Source organism: Sinohyriopsis cumingii, chromosome 3, assembly GCF_028554795.1.
Source record: "Sinohyriopsis cumingii isolate HCF-2022 chromosome 3, ASM2855479v2, whole genome shotgun sequence".
NCBI lineage: Eukaryota > Metazoa > Mollusca > Bivalvia > Unionida > Unionidae > Sinohyriopsis > Sinohyriopsis cumingii.
In genome coordinates this window covers 104,993,785-105,015,277 of record NC_142963.1, presented here as the reverse complement: position 1 = coordinate 105,015,277, position 21,493 = coordinate 104,993,785, and the positions used below count along the sequence as shown (strand labels likewise).

The 21,493-nt window shown below is 36.5% G+C and overlaps 1 pseudogene across 2 annotated transcripts; it reads left to right on the top strand.

The window, feature by feature from the left end:
* The first annotated feature begins 5,014 nt into the window (after positions 1–5,014).
* On the top strand, positions 5,015–16,627 carry LOC149803463 (cytochrome P450 2U1 pseudogene; annotated as a pseudogene). 2 transcript variants are annotated; one of them, XR_016420223.1, is made up of 2 exons: positions 5,015–5,154; positions 10,373–16,627. The product of XR_016420223.1 is annotated as a cytochrome P450 2U1 pseudogene, transcript variant X2 (transcript). The 2 variants fall into 2 exon arrangements; XR_016420222.1 differs by having other exon boundaries at positions 5,080–5,287.
* Positions 16,628–21,493: the final 4,866 nt, after the last annotated feature.

Sequence of the window (21,493 nt, the reverse complement as noted above, 5' to 3'; positions counted from 1 at the left end):
ATCTGTAGGTATGCCATACAGATTGTTCATAGTCTCTTCTATTCTCAAAAACTGAATAACACTATTATCTGTTATAGGCCTTTCGATCTGAGGTTGTCAGTTGTCAGCTGACTAAAAGAAACTGACACAATTAGATTTTCATTATTTTCAGTATCACTGCACTAACACGTTTAGATTTCCATTTATTTTTTAATCAATTCTTCATGAAAAGTCTTTTTGTCCTCATGTAATGAAGATCTCGTCATGAAAGTCTTTTTGTCATTATTTAATGAGAAATCTGTCACGAAAGTCTTTCTTTCATTATGTGATGAAGAATTTATCACGAAGGTCGTTGTGTCATTATGTAATGAAGAACTCGTCATGAAAGTCTTTTGTCATTATTTAATAAAAAACTCGTCATAAAGTCTCATTGTGTAATGAAGAATTCGTAAAGAAAGTCTTTTTGTCATTATGTGATGAAGAATTCGTCACGAAGGTCTTTTTGTAATGATGATCTCGTCATGAAAGTCTTTTTGTCATTATTTAATGAGGAATCTGTCACGAAAGTCTTTCTGTCGTTATGTGATGAAGAATTCGTCACGAAGGTCTTTGTGTCATTATGTAATGAAGAACTCGTCATGAAAGTCTTTTGTCATTATTTAATGAGGAATCTGTCACGAAAGTCTGTCTGTCATTATGTGATGAAGAATTCGTCACGAAGGTCTTTGTGTCATTACGTAATGAAGAACTCGTCATGAAAGTCTCATTATGTAATGAAGAATTCGTAAAGAAAGTCTTTGTTTCATTATGTAATGAAGAACTCGTCATGAAAGTCTTTGTGTCATTATATAATTAAGAAGATATGCAGCAAATCAATCTTGTGAAAATGAAAATCGTTCATTTAATAAAACGACTTTGTCAAAGTTCTAAAAACATACATAGGTGTTACAATACTGATATATGTTTATTTTGGACAAGGGAACCATTATTATATAATTCAGAAATTTTGTAATAGTTACCGACTGGCTTTTCGTTAAGCTCATAATTTATTCCGCTAACTAGAGCTTAAGTTCAAATTCAAAACAATTTTGCACTGTCTTTATTATGTTGTGTGCTGTCATTCAATCAAATGTTCTACTAAAAATCACTATCAGTTCTGAAAGAAAACGCATAATGGAATCGCGTGACTCGAAAATGCAAGTCCTGGATTAAAAACTGAAGTGAAAAGAATATTCAACTGGCGAAGAGATTTCAATCCATCTCCCCTAGCATCTGACACGGTTCCGCTTCTTCTTTGGACGTTTGTAACATTGAAAGATCTTTAATTGACTGATCAAGTTTAAAATACCTCTGTCACTCATGGTTGTACAGGACACGCCCCTATACATGGCAATAAGAGCAACAAAAAAAATAAAAAATAAAAAAATAAAAAATAAAATAATGGTCGGAATTAAATATGTTTCAATGGTTACATGCTGCACACGCACAATTATGACAAACAAACGCAGTTTTGATAGGTTTATTTGAATCAAACTAACATAAAGCTGTGCCGTACTTATTATGTGTTTTGCGGATTCAGTCTAACCTCCTGATCCTGTTTAAATAATACATTATTCTTTGAAAAATAGAGAAGGGGGGTGTCATTTTAATCAAAACAAACTAGCCATTATCAAACGAGAACCACTGTTACCCGTATCCACCGCAGGAGAGATTTCGAAATCAAATTTTTTTCTCGGTGACCACATCAAGAAGACACTTTTAAAATTGCATTTCACTCCTTCTAATGTCTCATCATGAAGTATGCGAAGCGAACTCATTTCATTCTTGAGTCCATAAAGGTCTTTTAATATCTTAAGCTATTAAGTAGTTTTTGTCTGTCTGTACGAAAACAACACAGTATTTGGGTATAACATTGAATGAATATATATATATATATATATATATATATATATATATATATATATATATATATATATCCGGAATGCAGCTATCCGAATGCATTTGACGCGTAATGCTTAAGATTAAGCTTGAATGTGAGAATGAAAGTGTGTACTCCTCCCACCCCGATATACCTCACTGATTTGAAGCTAAGCCCAATTACTTAAGTCCGGGGGGGGGGGAATTGGCAACTATCTTTTATGGGAATGACGTCACTGCTATGTGAATGAGATCTCTGACTAATCAGTCAAAAGACACATAGAAACTATTGGCCGGAATATGATAATGACTTGGGAACCAGTCATACATAAGGGTAGGGCCGCGGACAGGATTTGTGGGCCCTAGAAAATATTCTCCAGTAGGCACCCAGGCATTATAAATTGCGACGGCGATGGGCCCCCTGCCCTTCGTGAGAGCCCGGAATTTTCCCCTAGTAATCCTACCCTGTTTGCGACCCTGCATAACGGGAAAAAGAGCAAGGAAATCAGCCCATTGGTACCTACGAGGGGATGGGAATACAAACCCAAGTTCATAGAAACAAACCAGGGCTTTGAAATCATTAATCAAAATGAGACAAACAAAGAAATAGAGCAGCGTCGACAAAATTCTTTTCCAAACTTTTTATGAATATTATTTATTTTCTCTTAAGGGCTATTCGAAATGTACGATTTAATACAGGTGGGTGGGGATGATTGTGAAGAAATGGTTAAAAAGTATGATCATAGTGACGTCCTATTTCTTTCAGTTACGTATCCTGTACAATATAGCTGTGAGTGCTTTAAAAAAGAAACTTATAGTGAAGAAAACTCCGTGCCTTTTTTTACACAGTCTTTGATGGAGTGTACGGCAATTTGAAGTATGTATTTAGTGGGGAAAAAATGAAATCCAACTGATATTTATGAATAATGTAATTAGTGGTAAGAAGAAGTAGATCTTGTCTTAATTTTGAAGAAATTGAACATGAGCTCTTTTTCTGTACAAATTGTTTGCAAATAAAATTGATTCTTGTCTTTCCTGAACGACCTTGACAGTAGTTTCTAAATAAAGGCATCAAGACCTGTATTGGCCAGAAACATAATTTTATGATGAAGACAATAACGCAATTCTCAACATATCTTTGGTAATAGTAACAATGACACGATGTTAGCCCCAAACGGTATGATAATTCTAAAAATGAAGAGTCTCGAATATTTATATTCTCTGCTCACTTGTATTTCTGTACATGCTAAACTATCTATTGCACCACACTTAGTAATTCAGTTTTGTAAACTTTATTAATTAATGAATCGAGTTTAAAGATCTAACCACTTTCTTAGTATCCTAATATTGGGTTAAAGGCAAACTGTATGAAATCTAAAACTTTGGCCTAATATTTTCCCTTTATGTAGACAATCATCCACATTAAACTGCCTCCTTCAATCTTGGTTTTTACAGCATATATATCGTTGCAAATGACTACACGTACAACCCTAAAAACCAATGTACACTGTATCCAAATGTTAAACACAAAAAGATAAATAACTAGTTATCACAAATACAGAAAAATGACACTAAATCACCACTAATATGTACAAAACATATTGTACAAATAGATGTCTACTCTTTCCCTATATGTGGCCTATTCGACACACCGTAGAATCCAATGAGCAAAAGTACACACACACACACACACACACACACACACACACACACACACACACACATATATATATATATATATATATATATATATATATATATATATATATATATATATATATATATATATATATATATATATATATATATATATATATATATATATATACATGAATAAATATCATATTCATCGTCATTGAGCATGTTGCGAATCATTCACAAGTAGTGACAGTCGTGTCATCCACCAGAACTAAGCAAAGTACCATCTTGAAAAGTATGAAACTCCACATACATCTTACCGAATCAATTTGAATTTTGTTCAAATTTGTCTACATCTTGATTTGAATCATGCTCTTGTATTGCGGGAAATGCCTTCTTACACACTATCGGAAATGCATACCACAACATCAAGTTCCCATGCTTACAAGAAAATTCAATACATATCCCAATTATGCATGCATATCAGTTTTTTTTTAAAAGGATAAATAGCTAATGACAAGTACTTTTCGTTGTCTTTTGACGGTTATTAAGAACGAAAGATTTAAGATACCCGAAGATTTAAACTTTGGCGGATTAATACATTGAGAAGTACAAGCGGTGAAAGATATCATGATACGAAGTAGAATGTAAACAATCAATTAATTCATTTCATTGTATGTATTTCCAGGATTGTTTAGGAATTCTTTGCTATTATAAGTACCAACCACAACTGTATTTTCGATATGGACAGTTTGATAGCCAAAAGGATTACATGTATGCATATAATATGACTGTCAGCCAAGGGACTGGGTTGATTCGAGGAATACCAATATGGCAGCGCCCATTACTAAGTCGTGATGCTTGCCACATGCATTGTATGCCATGCCCAATGAATATGAAAAATGTAACGCTCGAGTCATGTTGCTTCATTTTCACGCAACAAGATAATTACAATGAAATACATTACATGACCGGATCAGGTCAAGTGTGTGTGTGTGTGTGTGTGTGTGCAAAAAATCTCAAAAGGGTCATAACTTTCCTCGAATGGGCACCAAAGCATTAAGTCCGTGTGTTAGCATGAAATCAAAATGTGCATAATACCCAATAAACGTGCGCAAGAAAATAAAACGATTGCCAACTATCAAGTGACAAGTGACTGTACGGTGTGTGTGTGTGTGTCTGTGTGTGAGTATGTGTGTACGTTTATGTGTTTATTTGCTGGGGTTAGGTGGTGGCCCGGAAACACCGGACCCCCCCATAACACTCTGCATTGTGTATTACACGTGATATCTGACTATACCACGCCACCCACCCACTCTATCAAACGTATTCGCATTACCATTAGTCCTCAACACAAGAACATCAAACAAGGGGTGGGGGACGGGAGCAGAAAAAAGCATATATAAAGAATACAAGACCAAAGTATTATTTTTAGGAAAGGATATGACATCTCCAGGGCCTAACCAGCAATATATGCTGGGATGGCTGGGCTAGGTGGGTGATAACACGAGCAACGGTAAGTAGTGCTAAGATCCAGGTAGCAGACTAAAACGTAAAAATCGTCCAGAAGGTGAGCTACTGCTGCCAAAGTCAGTGACTTCTCTATGAGTCTGCATGCAGGTTAGTTACCAAACCTCACGCATGTTAGTGTTTGATAAGACTGATCTATGGAACTCAACCCAACGATACTCTGTTAGATCTAAAGTAGTTACTCCAACGACAATTCGATTCAGGGGAGATTTGTGAAATTCAAGTAAGTTACCACACGTACACACATATTTAATTTGATCCTATACATATCAGTGGAGCAGTCGGTGTGATTTACACTTGTTTGTTTTTTTTAAGTACTTTCGCTGAAGTTCGTAACAGTGCATGTACATGTGTGTGTGTTCTGTGGGTTTAACGCCACTTTACAGCATATGATCGGATGCTCCTTTTAATAGCGCGCATTTATTTATGCTATAAACCTGGAGTATGGTACTAACAATGCCATTTTTGTTAGCTGCTGTCACTTTTTATAATAATACCTTGTCACGCATTTACTAAACAATCATCTGCACTCATTTTGAGACCTGACCTTGCAAGCCGTCCTTCTATGAATGTTGATATGGTCTGCTGCACGGCGGACAAATAGCAGTGCTAACTGAACGACGTGACATTGCCGGCAGGAAGCCATTGATTTCAGCAAGACGTCTGCCAGTAAAAGTAACCCGAGTCCGATTAATAGTTTGTCTAGAAAACTTTAAGTGTGCGTGTGTGTGTGATTTGGAATTTTAACGTAGCTTTAACAATATTTCACTCATATCGCTACGACGTCTGCAGTTCCGAGGTTTCTAGTGATGTCTAACACTGGGAAATCATGTTGCAAACATTTAGTTTATAGTGCTGTATAACACTGAAATCATGTTGTAAACATTTAGCATCATGTCCCACCCATCAACACTATCCTGATACCAGGCCTACCAGACCTAACACTAACCTCTTAATGCTGAGCGCCAAGCGAGGCAGCTACAAGTACTATTTTTAGAAGTCTTTGGTATGACTCGGCCAGGGTTAGAACCCGCGACCTCCGAGACGGATGCTCCAACCACATAGGATAAAGGAAAGGTTTAATTTTGTAGAATAGTTTATTACGCACACAGCAAATTCTGAGAAACAATTAAGACAAATATCGCATTTCAGACATTAAAACCTCTACAGTAAAACTAGCAAATGAAAGAGCTGTGGGGACAGAGGTTATCCCAACCGATTCATTTCTGTCCAAGTAACTCTTATAAAGTAGGAAATATCATTCTGATACAGTGTGTTTGCAAACGTTTCCCTAACTTTGTCCAAATTTAAAAGCATTCAAACACAAGGTCCAGAACGTGAATAAATTGCAACCAATGATGCGTGACGTTTGCCGACATTTTTATGACCTACACGCACAATACAATTTTCTGTGTATGTGTGTGTGTGTGTGTGCTTATATTTTTTATTCTTCGATTTTCTTTACACATAAAAGCATAACTTTGTTCCTAAGACGTATATAATGATAATGACTTTTCATCATATTAGAACGGTCTATGGAGATTGATAACCGTACGTATTTCTATTAACTAGCAATATTTTGTTTTCACTGAATGTTAATCGTAAAACAAAAAATGTCCCGTTGGGATTATTACACGCTACGAATCAGCTATAGGTATGCACTTTTGTTGTTTTTTTTCGTGTATCTTGCACAATTTTGTATACGCCTGAGTGAGTATTGACTCAGTGCAGCCCTTTTTTTAAGGTACAGCTTATTTCAGGTTCATCCTATAATGACTTAAAACGTTGTATGGGTTTTCGACGTCTGATCCAGGGACGTCATGGGGGGGGGGGGGCATGTGCTGTTAAATTGCTGTAGCCTATATACGAAAATTAACAAGCCCGTCATGTTTTACCCCTTCCCCCTAAATATAGAAATGACGTGCATGCTATTACTATCTCTCTAATCTATTATTCAGCCTGAGCCAGCGCGTTGATATTTATATGAATCAAGTTTTGCCACCTCACCCATCAAGTTTTGCCACCCACCCGCCGTAAAAAGTTAAAATGAAGTCCCTGGTCTGATCTCAGCGGTGTGAAACATTCTTTTTTTTGACAATGCTATTCGTGTCTTTTTATTTCACCTAACACTTAGAATATATTAAACAATATTTATACAGCGAGGACATATATAATTCACAAAACCGTAAAGTTTAATATGTTATTTATATCAGGCACACGGAAAGCAAACCGAACTCGAGAAATAATTAGAACAAAGTTGGTAATTCCATGTTTGTAATTGTTAAGTTTTGGACAACAGTTTTATTTTATTTTTTTTAATTGTAAACCTGGAAACATGCACTAAGCAGACGATATATTTACGAGTGATGTGTTGTTAGAACCACCGAATGCAATATGTCTCTTTTAGTTAATAATCTTGAACCAAATAGTTTCAATTTTAACTTATATTATTTGGTATGATATGGTCTTTAATGTGGAGGAAACCAAAGAATACAATAGAATATAGCGACCATGGATGGCTCATTACATATCCATACCAATATCAAAACCGGAGATCGAAACCGGGACCGCAGAGATACAAGTCACGCAAGTTACCCTAACTGTATCCAGGCCCCTTGTCGAAATAACAACATAACTTTCCAGTTTGATGCGATTTCATCATGCATCATTTAGGGAATTCTACCTGGCAACAAATTAGGCCAAAGCATATGACTCCTCACTGCCTGTTAATACATTAATCCAAAAAGCATATGACTCCACACACTGACAGTTAATACATTAATCCAAAAAGCATATAACTCCACACTGACTATTAATAGATTTAGCCAAAAGTACAGGACTCAGAACTGCCTGTCAACAATTTAAGCCAAAAGCACAGGGCTCCGCACTGTCTTGTCAATATATTAAGCCAAAAGCACAGGGCTCCGCACTGTCTTGTCAATATATTAAGCCAAAAGTACAGGACTCCATATTGACTACCAAAACATGAAGCCAAAAGCATTGGACTCCGCACTGCCCATCAACACTCTAAGCCAAAAGCATAGGACTCCTCACCAGTTCCGACATTGTTTGTCTGTCTAAATTGTTTCTGAATACCTTCTATAAGTATACAACGGGTCAGATGTCACGAATCATATTGTGTTACATGGGACTTCAAGTGTTCATTCATGTGCACTTTTTTACGTTGTTTCTGAATAACTTGTGTTGCCATACAACGGGTAAAAAGTTACGAAATTAAATTCTTCTATGTAAGACTTCAAGTTCTCATTTAAGCCCACTTTGTACATGGGTTCACTGTTTAATTCTATAATTTGGTGCATGAAGTGGCTGCAGTTAAAGGTTAAGACCGTATTAAATATATTAAAATTATGAAATAATTCAGCTGAATCCAGCGGCAACAAAATCGGTTAAACTTTTTTCTCTGCCAAGGAGGAATTAAAAATATGTACAATTGAGAAGCCCGTTAAGATCGCTCAAAATATTCGATATTCGTCTAAATGACACTCAAATTCGGGAGGGACGACATGGCCATAAAATAAATGCTTTATTACCTAATTACTTTCGGCGAACCTGTCGATTTTGGGATTGATTAGCGGTTGCCGTCGGCTTGTAAACACGTATGCAGAGGTAAATAGTTCATGGGTGATATTCCTTTATGTAAATAGACGAATTTCCCAGTGGCTATGAATTAAAGGTAACTCGGTTTATCGCATTATCTCGTTTATAGATAGAATGCGAAACTTGCATTGCATATGTCCTAAAGACTACAGTAAACTATTATAAACGAACAGCTTCATTGTTCTCTAATTGGAAAAGGATGGTCTTTATCGGAGAGAAATGTCTTGAAATTGAAGCAAACATAAAATAATGGCTTAAAGTTGTCTGAGGACGAATGCGTTTTAATAGCTAGAATCTAGTATGCTTTTGATTTTATCTTCCAGGCCAACAGCTCGGGCGAAGGTGAAGTGTATCATTCAAATAAACGCGCTAGCCATTGTGATTTTTCACAGCTAAATTACCAGTAATGACCATTCAAGGGCGATAATCACATAAGATAATCACCGTAAATTATTGTTCTGATGTAGAGAATTGGCTGAGAAAAAGCAATGGTCTTTGTCAAAATAAATTTTATATCAATTCCGTGAGGAATATATCAGCTAGTATGAGCTGAAGATGTGGAAATAAAATAGTTTTATGACAGGCAGTATGTACCTGGATGTGCATATATATATATATATATATATATATATATATATATATATATATATATATATATATATATATATCGGAAATTAATATCATCATACAAGTTAGACAAATTTTAATTCGTACCTTACTTGTATTGGAACCCGGATTAGCGGGTTATGGCACCCATAGCTTTGTCTGCACGCACCAGAAGTCCCATACCATTATCCCTCGACGATATTATGACTTGATGAGAGGGTGAGGTCAAAATCCTTGGAGTATGTAATACATTGTAGACAAAACATATTACTTGTTAAAATCAAAACAAGAAAAGATTTTTAAAAATTGGCCAAATAAACTTAAAGGATGATAATTTCAAATTTAATACTTTCAAATATATCGAAGTAATCTCTAATATTTCACACCAGATTTACACATTTGGTCTTGTTCTAAGTATGCTAGATTGCTTAAATGAACTATATGTGTTTAAAAGGAAAATATTTCTGAATGAAGAAAAAAAATCCGGGAAAAAATTAATGCGAGTCGGTAACAATTTAAGTCCATACCAGACCATTTTGAATTTGTGGAGTAATTTTCTGTTTTGTTTTTATAATCAGCATTTTTACGTCGAAAAAAGAATTTTAAATAATAAAAAGAAAAAGAAAAGCTAACAAACAAACAACGATGAGCCTTTCTCACTCAGTACTGGGTTTGTAAGTGATATATTTCCTTTATAATAATCTCCGGTGGTCCTTCGTCGAAAGCAACTGAAAAACCGATTATACGTAACGGATTTTTGCACGTGCCTTGGGACAATGCTAGCGGCGTGAATAAAGCTGATTATGTAATGTACCTAATGAGATGTAGAAGTTTATAATTCCATATAGTCACGTGTAACATGGTTTGATGTAAATTAGAATTATTTCATAGAAGGAGCCGGTCGGACCGGTACGTATATGAAGAATGGTGCGGTACGTGTTAGAAGAGTAACTCCAGGTGTTGTTTGTATATAGCGGTTCGCGAAATTTGATCTGACGAAGGCTGAAAGGCGCTGACATTTTTCTATTAAATCTGCTAAGCGTTTCTGACACTCTGATTAATGGCATCTTACAATTAATTTCAGATCTCGTCGACCAGGAAAGTCCATGCCTAAAATATGAACTGTTTTTTTTTTGTATTCTGTAGAAATGCGCTAGGGTGAATGTCCGGAACATATCTTCGTATCAGACGGACACCCACATACACGAAAATTTGGAGACTTATAACATGTTAGAAGTGTAAAATACACCAGCCGCTGTGCAGCTGAACTGGAGCGTTCACATGTGAAATGTAAAGCCAGTGGGAGAGCTTAACAAACTACAGCGTTTGAAAACTTAAATGCATCGCAGCAATTTAACGTGAACATAATCAGCTCAGTGCAACTGAATGACAAGACAAATAGAAATCTAACAAATGCAAGATTCATTCAAGGCTGAAACTGACCAGTTTGTTAGCTTAGTGTCTATTTAAAAGCGTATTTTCAGCGGTGCTCGAACTTAACACAACTTAGAAAAAATGTTGGAGATATTGCTGATTTTGTTGGTAATTGTACTGTTTGTCTACAATACGACATCGAAACCCAGAAATCTTCCCCCTGGACCAAAGCCCATTTATCCTATTATCGGTAATCTACCTGCAGTAGCCGGAAAAGATGTCCTTCTGACATTTCGAGAGATGAGAACAAAATATGGCGATATATACAGTCTGTATTTCGGGCATCAATTGATGATTGTCGTCAATGGATATGAAACCATTAAAAACGTCTTGGTAAAACATGGGGGATTATTCTCTGAAAGACCTAACAATTTTATGTCAAACGAGATGTGTCAGGGCCGAGGTCTCATCTTTTCTACAGGTAAAATCTGGAAGGACCAGAGACGATTTAGTACTTCAGCGTTCCAGGAACTTGGTTTCGGAAAGATGTCTTTTGAAGAAGCTATCAAAACGGAATTGGTGAAGGTATTGGAATTCCTGGAGGAGAAACACGAATGCCCTGTTGATATTAAGGAGTGTATATTTGCAAGCATAACAAATATTATCTTCAATATTGTAATGGGAAAACGCTACAATTATGATGACCCCGCATTCCATGAATTCTTAGTAAAAATGGTGGAAACTTCACAACTGGTAGGGAATGCCAGTATTCTTGTCAACTGTTTCCCATTTCTGCGCTACTGTCCATTCGATCCCCTCAAGAAAAATATCGCACTACAAAATCGTGACAAAATCATGTCATTCTTCAAGGATACTTATGAAGAACACCGTAAAACATACAGTCGTGAATATATTCGTGATTTTGTAGATCTCTATATTAGGGAAATGGACAAAAATGCTGAGGAGGGGACTGAGTCAACCTTTTCTGAAGATATGTTGAATTCTGTAATCGGAGATTTGTTTGGAGCTGGCGGAGAAACAAGTACAACGGCCGTATGTTGGGCTTTTCTTTACCTTGTAAGGCATCCCGAAATCCAGGCAAGAATAAGAGAGGAAGTTGATAACACTGCAGGTCCAAATAAAATCCCATCCTACAGTGACAGACACAAGCTGCCATATTTGGAAGCTACGGTCTTGGAAGTTTTACGTCTTGGTGATGTAGTGCCACTCGCCATACCACATGCAGTTCCCAACAGTGTTGTCTATAGTGGATACACCATACCAAAAGACTCAAGCATTCTAATAAATTTGGATTCAATTTCCCATGACCCTGTTTTGTTTAAAAATCCGACACATTTTAAACCGGAGAGATTTCTCGATTCATCGGGAGCGATAATAAATGTGACGGAATTCATACCATTTTCAATCGGCAGAAGACGCTGTATTGGTTCTACGGTTGCCAGGATGGAACTTTTTCTATTTATCTCCGCTGTACTGAGCAAATTCGAACTTATTCCACCAGAGGGCCAACCTCCGCCGGATCCGGTTGGTATCTTGGGCATTACCAACATGCCCCGGCCTTTCCAGCTCAGAGCGGTGTTTAGACGAAACATCAGTTAAAAATTTGAGCGATGATTATATCAGTATGCTTAATCCTAGAACCATCTGTACTTTCTTAACTAAACTAGGTCCGATAGGAATGTAAAATTTTACAATTATCAATGAGAATTTATAAACCCAGTGTCGTTATTTATATCATACGATGACTTTTCCCATGAAGGTACTTGCATTTATCAATTAGGCTTAAGTTTTGACAAAGTAAGCCCATTGTGTTTCATATGTTCCTTTTTAAACTGTTGACCTGTAATTTAGTCCGACCTACTTTGGAACATAAGTTAGTTCTTTTCTTTGTGGAACTACGTTTTTCTTGTAGGAACTACTTTTACAATTTTGCAACTTTTCGTCTTACTGACATTTAGAGCGCTTCCAGTGAGAGAAAGATTTCAGAATTTATTCTGAGAAAACAATTGTTTACTACGTCATGAATTACGTTTCTTAAATAGGTACGCGATTTGGAGCTTTGCAGCTGCGAGAGGCGTACGCCATCCAAGCACTTGCCAATACCGATGGACCACCGACCAATACTATCGCTGGCAAATGTGTGAGACATAACGTAATGTGCAGAGGGATACTGAGAACTTGTTGGACATTCATGTTTAATATCCGTCACGTAGTTGACTTAAACCAAGTAAGCGCCTATGCTATCAGGCGATTTACTATCCAGCTTTTGATGATATTCCATCAACAATCTTTGTGGTGTAACAAAATAGTTCATTGTTTCTGAGTTGGGTAGACTTTGCACATTGCCAAACTCATCGATTTCGGAGGCATGTAAATCTTGCATGCAGTCCACAATTCCATAATGCCTTAATATAAGTGATCATAGACCGTTTAGCGATATGACTGGAAAGTTGTTAAAGCTACGTTAATAATATAAATCACATATTTTCTGTTTACTAAGCCTTCGTGTCTCTTTTGATTATCTTTCCATTTATAAAAGTATATCAAATTTGTAAACTACAAAAGTTTTTTAAAAAAACAGTCTAAAGAATAGCAATGCCATCCATCTCGACATAAGTACAAAACTGTTCGAAATTATATCTAAGTCGATATCAGTGAATTTACAGACGGATGACAAAAAACCAGCCCTCAGAAATCTATTGAAGCAGTACTCATTTTCTCCGGTCGCTATCACAGGTTAACACGTGGCGAATGTTGTGATGACACAGCCATTCATGTTTAATTGATCTGTTTATTGTGTTAATCGAGTACCTGCCACTTGACGATGCGCAATAAATGCCAACGGCAAAATGGCCACGTGTTCTTCCATGAACGCAAATACATTGTTGAAATATTAGCCGTAAAATACCTCAGTATAGGGTGCCTTAATGTTAAAGCTTCCCTATATAATACTTTGGAAAATACACCCAATATTTATCAGTTTGGTGATAACATTCTCGTTTTGTCTGTTTCGATTTCTCTTCGTGACTGCTGACATAGGATCCAAGTCTTTAATATCAAACACCAACAAGATTTATTCTCATAAGTTAGTCAATATTAAAATCACCACGTCTGCACCGGAGTTTCGTTTTGATAACTCCAGATGCTGTAATCCAAGCTTACACTACAAAGTACTGTAAAGTTTACATTAAACAAATCATATTCATGTACTCTCTTTTATTGAAACTAGTTTTATTAGTAATCCATCTGCTTTCAATTATCCATAATAGTTTCACACAATCCACTTGAGAATGCTTCACTCATTGCTTGATTGGCGCTGATGACTTCATCACAGTTCTCTCTTGGTTGACCTTAATCAGTAATCAAGGTGGCCACGTGATCATAACCAAGCTGATATGGCACGTCAGTAACACGTGCAGGAAAAAGTTAAGCTCAAACCCAGTGAATCCATTCAAAATCGCATGGCACGGAAATGTCTTATGCACGCATTCTAATCTTCAGAAGTTCCGGTGTTCTTTTATTTTTATATTTTTTAAACGATCAGTTCTATTTAGGCAGTATGGGATTACGTGTTACATGCAAGATTAGCTTGCCTCCATAGTTGAAGAACTTAAAAAGGTGCAAAAAAGATTTGATTACGGAAGCACTGTAATAAGCAATTAGACAAAGTAATGAAGCTACATTTTTTGCAGCAGATTTGGTACTCTTCACATAAATACGTGACTTCCGTGGTATGCGTAGGAAGTAATGGTTTTAGCAATCGTGGGGCCCGATTTGGATCATTTTGGCGGGGCCTCCTGGATTTACACGCGGGTCCCCCCTGTGAGTACGACATCTGGAAATAAACTTTTAAATAAGGTTTTTATGATACTGAACTTAAAATTTGCTTCCATCGCTTTAAAATTACTCTCTCTCTCTCTCTCTCTCTCTCTCTCTCTCTCTCTCTCTCTCTCTCTCTCTACATATATATTTTAAAAATTACTAACGCGCGGGCCCTGTCAGCGTGGAATCCGATTGGGCCAAATCGGTCCAATCGGCCTAAGGCCGGACCTGTGCGTAGAATCAAGAATTGGATCTGAAATCACCAGATAGTAGAGATGCTTACTTAGCGGCGATTGTACAGATTAGTACGTCCGCATGAATAATCCGTATACACTCTACCACTTTGACTGGTAAGTCATTTTCACGTGACGAACACTTAAGTTGGACCTGTCTGATGTGACCGCAGTCGTACGATGCAGTAAGAATCTGGTTGTAGAGGAGCCTAAAATGAGGTTTATATCTGAGTTACACCAGTGATGTCAAGAATGCATCTCGATGTTGCTTCATGGTAATGTACGACAAAATCTCGTCTGCAAACGCCTGCTAAGGATTAGATTTCATCCTTATGGTGCTTACACCTTGAAATTTAAATAGTGCTCATTCAAGCAGTAAGACTGTTATGCAGTTGACTTTTGTCCACCTTCATTGGTGACATCTCTATTGATTGACTATGAAAGTTTTATTTGGCCAAAGTGTTTATTTAACACGTAACTGGATAAATAAATAAAGGCAATTTGAGATACCGATATTTTGGGATATTCTACGACCAATGTCCAACTTCTCAGAGTACGTACCGGTCAAAACCTTGGAATGGCTGGTCATGTTTGGCATCCATCCAGCCATCCATCCATTCATCCATCCGTCCTTTACATACATACATACATACATACATACATACATACATACATACATACATACATACATACATGCATGCATGCATGCATGCATGCATGCATGCATACCATACATACATACATACATAGTAGCCGATTGGTCTAAAGCGCTCTCCGTTACGGATCACTGCCATCTCACTTCTGTCTGTGTGGGCTCGATGTGGATATGTGAGAAAGCTTGTCGGTAGCTTCTCGTGGGTCGGTGGTTCTTTCTGGTGCTTTCCCGGGTTCTTCCTCCCCATTAATACTGGCCGCCATGTATAGCCTATCCTGTGCTGAAAAATGTTGTTAAACCCTATAACAATAACAATACATACATACATACATACATACATACATACATACATGCATACATGCATACATACATACATACATACATACATACATATGGATGTAGAATGAAATATGGCAAAAGGTGGCTATGCAGAGTACTTTAAAGATTTGTAACGTTTTTTATTCAGCATCCAATGAAATATTCACTCATATAAAAGCAACAAAATTGCATCGTATCCCTAAAACTATCTCTACTAGCATAGCGCGGCCGTTTTTCTGTGTGTGGTTTAGATTTTTAACGTAGCTTTAACAATTTTCCAGTCATATCGCTATGATGTCTGTAGTGTGGCAGTTTAAAGTGATGTCTAGCACTGGGGCATCATGTCGCAGACATGTAGCATGAGGTCCCATCATGTCAGATTATCCTGATACCAGGCCGACCAATCCTAACACTAGCCTCTTAATGCTGAGCGCATAGCAAGGCAACTGCTAGTACCATTTTTGTAAGTCTTTGGTATGATTCGGCTGGGGTTCGAACCCACGACCTTAGGGGCCGCTTTTCTAATATCATTAATTTAAAGTGGATTTTGAGCGAGAATTAAATATACCTGAGAGTATGGCTGAAGCCAATTACGCTAAATTTATTCCAACAGACGCACTGTATGGTTCTCTTAATAAATAACTTAATATTTAATCAGGAATTATAATTGTTGAAAACATTCTTCCCTCTTTTAAGCTATGTACACAAGTCCTCATGTTGGACAAAGTGTACATCGTATATAATGCGTGAAACATATGTTTGAAACAAAATTAGAAGTGACAATTTTCATTATCGTGCAAACCAGAATACAGTTTATAAGAACGTGGTATTGATCGCTTTTGAGTTTAATTTGTTTGTACATGCTTCGTGTAGAATACTGTTAAAAATATGTTGTGGAGTACAGAATGCTGTTTGAGGACAATATGCTGTGTTAATATAAACATTGCTTTTTATATATATATTTAAATTTTTAGAGCAGATTATGATAGGTACGTACTTCATAAAGAATGATATTTGAAGAGAAACAGCCTTGTAATAACATCGTTAAGAATGTTGTTTGAGGGGAGACAGCTTTGTAATTACTTCATTGAGAATCTTATTTGAGGAAAAACAGCTCTGCTATTAGTTTGTAAAGAATGCTGTTTGAAGAGAAACCGCCTTGTAATTTATATGTAGATAATGCTTTTTGAAGATAATCACTTTGTAATTACTTTATAGAGGTTGCTTTGGAGAGAGAGAGAGACAGAGAGACAGAGAGAGTATGTTTCAGTCATATCGCTACGATCTCTGCAGTGTGACAGTTGAAATAGTGATGTTTAGCACTGGGGATTCATGCCGCAGACTTGTAGCATGATGTCCCACCCAGTCACATTATTCTGACACAAGACCGACCAGTCCTAATATTAACCTCTTAATGCTGAGCGCCAATCGAGGCAGTTGTTAGTACCATTTTTATAAGTCTTTGTTATGACTCAGCTGGGGTTCGAACCCGCGACCTCCCGCATCAGAGGTGGACTCTAAACACTAAGCCACACGACTCTTTGAAGAGAAACACTGCGTAGAGATTGCTATATGAAGGCAAACACTTTGTAATTATTTCGTAGAGAGTCTTATCTGGGGATAATATGCTTTATATGGATGTAATAATATGCGGTTTTGAGGAGAGCATATTACGTAAGGCCCTAAAATCGTATGCAGTTGGAGGAGATGTAAGGACCTAGCATTGTATTATGTTTAGGAGAGTATGCTACGTAATTGTCTAGTATTGTATTATGTTTAGGAGAGTATGCTAGGTAATTGTTTAGTATTGTATTATGTTTAGGAGAGTATGCTAGGTAATTGTTTAGTATTGTATTATGCTTAGGAGAGTATGCTAGGTAATTGTTTAGTATTGTATTATGTTTAGGAGAGTATGCTACGCAATTGTCTAGTATTGTATTATGTTTAGGAGAGTATGCTACGTAATTGTCTAGTATTGTATTATGTTTAGGAGAGTATGCTACGTAATTGTCTAGTATTGTATTATGTTTAGGAGAGTATGCTACGTAATTGTCTAGTATTGTATTATGCTTAGGAGAGTATGCTAGGTAATTGTCTAGTATCGTATTATGTTTAGGAGAGTATGCTAGGTAATTGTCTGGCATTGTATTATGTTTAGGAGAGTATGCTAGGTAATTGTCTAGTATTGTATTATGTTTAGGAGAGTATGCTAGGTAATTGTCTAGTATTGTATTATGTTTAGGAGAGTATGCTAGGTAATTGTTTAGTATTGTATTATGCTTAGGAGAGTATGCTAGGTAATTGTCTAGTATTGTATTATGTTTAGGAGAGTATGCTACGTAATTGTCTAGTATTGTATTATGCTTAGGAGAGTATGCTAGGTAATTGTCTAGTATCGTATTATGTTTAGGAGAGTATGCTAGGTAATTGTCTGGCATTGTATTATGTTTAGGAGAGTATGCTAGGTAATTGTCTAGTATTGTATTATGTTTAGGAGAGTATGCTAGGTAATTGTCTAGTATTGTATTATGTTTAGGAGAGTATGCTAGGTATTTGTTTAGTATTGTATTATGCTTAGGAGAGTATGCTAGGTAATTGTCTAGTATTGTATTATGTTTAGGAGAGAATGCTACGCAATTGTCTAGTATTGTATTACGTTTAGGAGAGTATGCTACGTAATTGTTTAGTATTGTATTATGTTTAGGAGAGTATGCTACGTAATTGTCTAGTATTGTATTATGTTTAGGAGAGTATGCTACGTAATTGTCTAGTATTGTATTATGTTTAGGAGAGAATGCTACGCAATTGTCTAGTATTGTATTATGTTTAGGAGAGTATGCTACGTAATTGTCTAGTATTGTATTATGTTTAGGAGAGTATGCTAGGTAATTGTCTAGTATTGTATTATGTTTAGGAGAGTATGCTACGTAATTGTCTAGTATTGTATTATGCTTAGGAGAGAATGCTACGCAATTGTCTAGTATTGTATTACGTTTAGGAGAGTATGCTACGTAATTGTTTAGTATTGTATTATGTTTAGGAGAGTATGCTACGTAATTGTCTAGTATTGTATTATGTTTAGGAGAGTATGCTACGTAATTGTCTAGTATTGTATTATGTTTAGGAGAGAATGCTACGCAATTGTCTAGTATTGTATTATGCTTAGGAGAGTATGCTAGGTAATTGTTTAGTATTGTATTATGTTTAGGAGAGTATGCTACGCAATTGTCTAGTATTGTATTATGTTTAGGAGAGTATGCTAGGTAATTGTTTAGTATTGTATTATGTTTAGGAGAGTATGCTACGTAATTGTCTAGTATTGTATTATGTTTAGGAGAGTATGCTACGTAATTGTCTAGTATTGTATTATGTTTAGGAGAGTATGCTACGTAATTGTCTAGTATTGTATTATGCTTAGGAGAGTATGCTACGTAATTGTCTAGTATCGTATTATGTTTAGGAGAGTATGCTAGGTAATTGTCTAGCATCGTATTATGTTTAGGAGAGTATGCTAGGTAATTGTCTAGCATTGTATTATGTTTAGGAGAGTATGCTAGGTAATTGTCTAGTATTGTATTATGTTTAGGAGAGTATGCTAGGTAATTGTTTAGTATTGTATTATGCTTAGGAGAGTATGCTAGGTAATTGTCTAGTATTGTATTATGTTTAGGAGAGTATGCTACGTAATTGTCTAGTATCGTATTATGCTTAGGAGAGTATGCTACGTTAGTCATACTTCAATATGCAGTTTGCAGAGTATTGCAATAAAGACTTGGAAAAAAGTTTGGTTTTGTATCTAAGTCCTGAGATTGCTTTCTGTCGTTCTTATATTTTTTTCGTTTGCTGACTGTTTCTTTGCCCCCCCCCCTCTCTCTCTCTCTCTCTCTCTCTCTCTCTCTCTCTCTCTCTCTCTTTGTGCCTATGTATGGATGGATGGACGGACGGACGGACAAATGGACAGATGCACGAATGCAGGCACACATGCACGCATCACTGTCTAACTTCCACAAATTTCCATATTAATGAATCTTTAGTTCTGCCGATTTTATTGACGAATCATTATTTGATTATATCAACATATCCCTCAACAAACCACTGCTTATTGGTTTGTCTTTAGGTGAACGCTGACAAAGACCTATACATTCTTATTGCAGCTTTTCTTTGATACATTGTCTAATAATAGCAACATTGTGCTATTTTTGGTGACTTTAGTGCAATGGTCATAATCTCGTAGACGTCATTTACAGTTAACCTGCTAGTAGCCAATCACGCTTTGTCCTTATTCCGAACTGAATAATACCCGCATGGTGATGTTGATCTGTTGTTTTCCAGGAACAAACGTAGGTTATTTAGTGCAAAGGCAATTGGAGTAAAGTGCCTTTCCCATGGACAAATATAGTCGACCGAAGTTGATCCAATGGTAGGATTCGAACCACGCCCTTTTGGTGGTATGTCCAGCACGCAAACTACTAAGTCACCGTTTCTCATTGGGTGGTACTGTAATTCCGTTGTTCGTTTTGGAGCTGGCGCTTGAAGTCTACCGTATTTTATTGTAGTATAATCCGCGAACAACTGCGAACATTGCACTCACACTCTGCCGATTTTTCGTTCTTTACATTATTTTCGGCAAACCATATAGACAGTGATTGGTCGGCGCATCATCCGACAGTAGATTAGAGCGTTTGCACATGTGTAATATACGGAAAACAATGCGGAATGATACCATTTAAATAAATCCGACATGGTTATCATATACATTAACAACTGACTGGTATTTGGGAAGCAAAAAGGTAAATGCAACGCAAGTCTGAAATCAGACACCACGAGCACTTGAATTTACGAAAAAACCCTCATATAAACATAAACTGTACGTTGAAATGTGTTTATTGTCCAGTAGTATATATATATATATATATATATATATATATATATATATATATATATATATATATATATATATATATCTTCATGAATTTACATAACGCATAGTGGTAATACATTAGAATCCGTGCCAAAAAGCAATTCTGAAAATTCTGAAAAGGGGGCATGTGTAAAATATAATCTGTAAAAATGTTCATCTAAATGTACAGTAGAACAAGTTACGCTTATACGAAAGTATATCCCCAATTGGAGCACCTCGAGACTATCCTTATCTTGTTCTAGCAGACGGAATGGGGACCATTACGGCCTTTAAGACATATTGGTTTTTATAATGAATTCAATAATTTAATAAAATAGAGAAACCCAGGAGATTTTCTTATCTACAAGAGTTATCTTAATCGATAAGTCGCAGCAGTAAATGGCGTGGTATTGCGTATTGTCATTTGGTAAACAAGGTTAATGTATGCGTTGAAGGCTTCTTTAATATTTACGAGATATTTTCAATAATTAGTCGACGGGCCCAAGCGTGTTTCGAATTGTATGGCTTTTGAGAGCAAACAGTTATTGAAATCCAAATGCGTTCTTTCCACATGTTCGTCCTAGCTATTGATTTTCGATTTTTAAAAAATTACTTTTTGCAAAAACAACTGTTTCTATTTTATACTATTTTGTAAGAAGGGAAACACAGGTTCAATACAAATTTTCAAAGGTGTCACATCACGAAGCATGGTGGCAGTGGCGGATAGAGAAATGGGGCTCGGGGTGGGGGTGGTATACAGGTAGACAAGGAGTCTGTAGGATGAACCCGTGGTGGGAGTCCAGGTGGCGGTGACCTTGAAAGCTCCAGCAGTTTAAGTTTTTCTAAGGCGTAAGTTTAAGCATCTAGCTGTAAAAGAAAAAA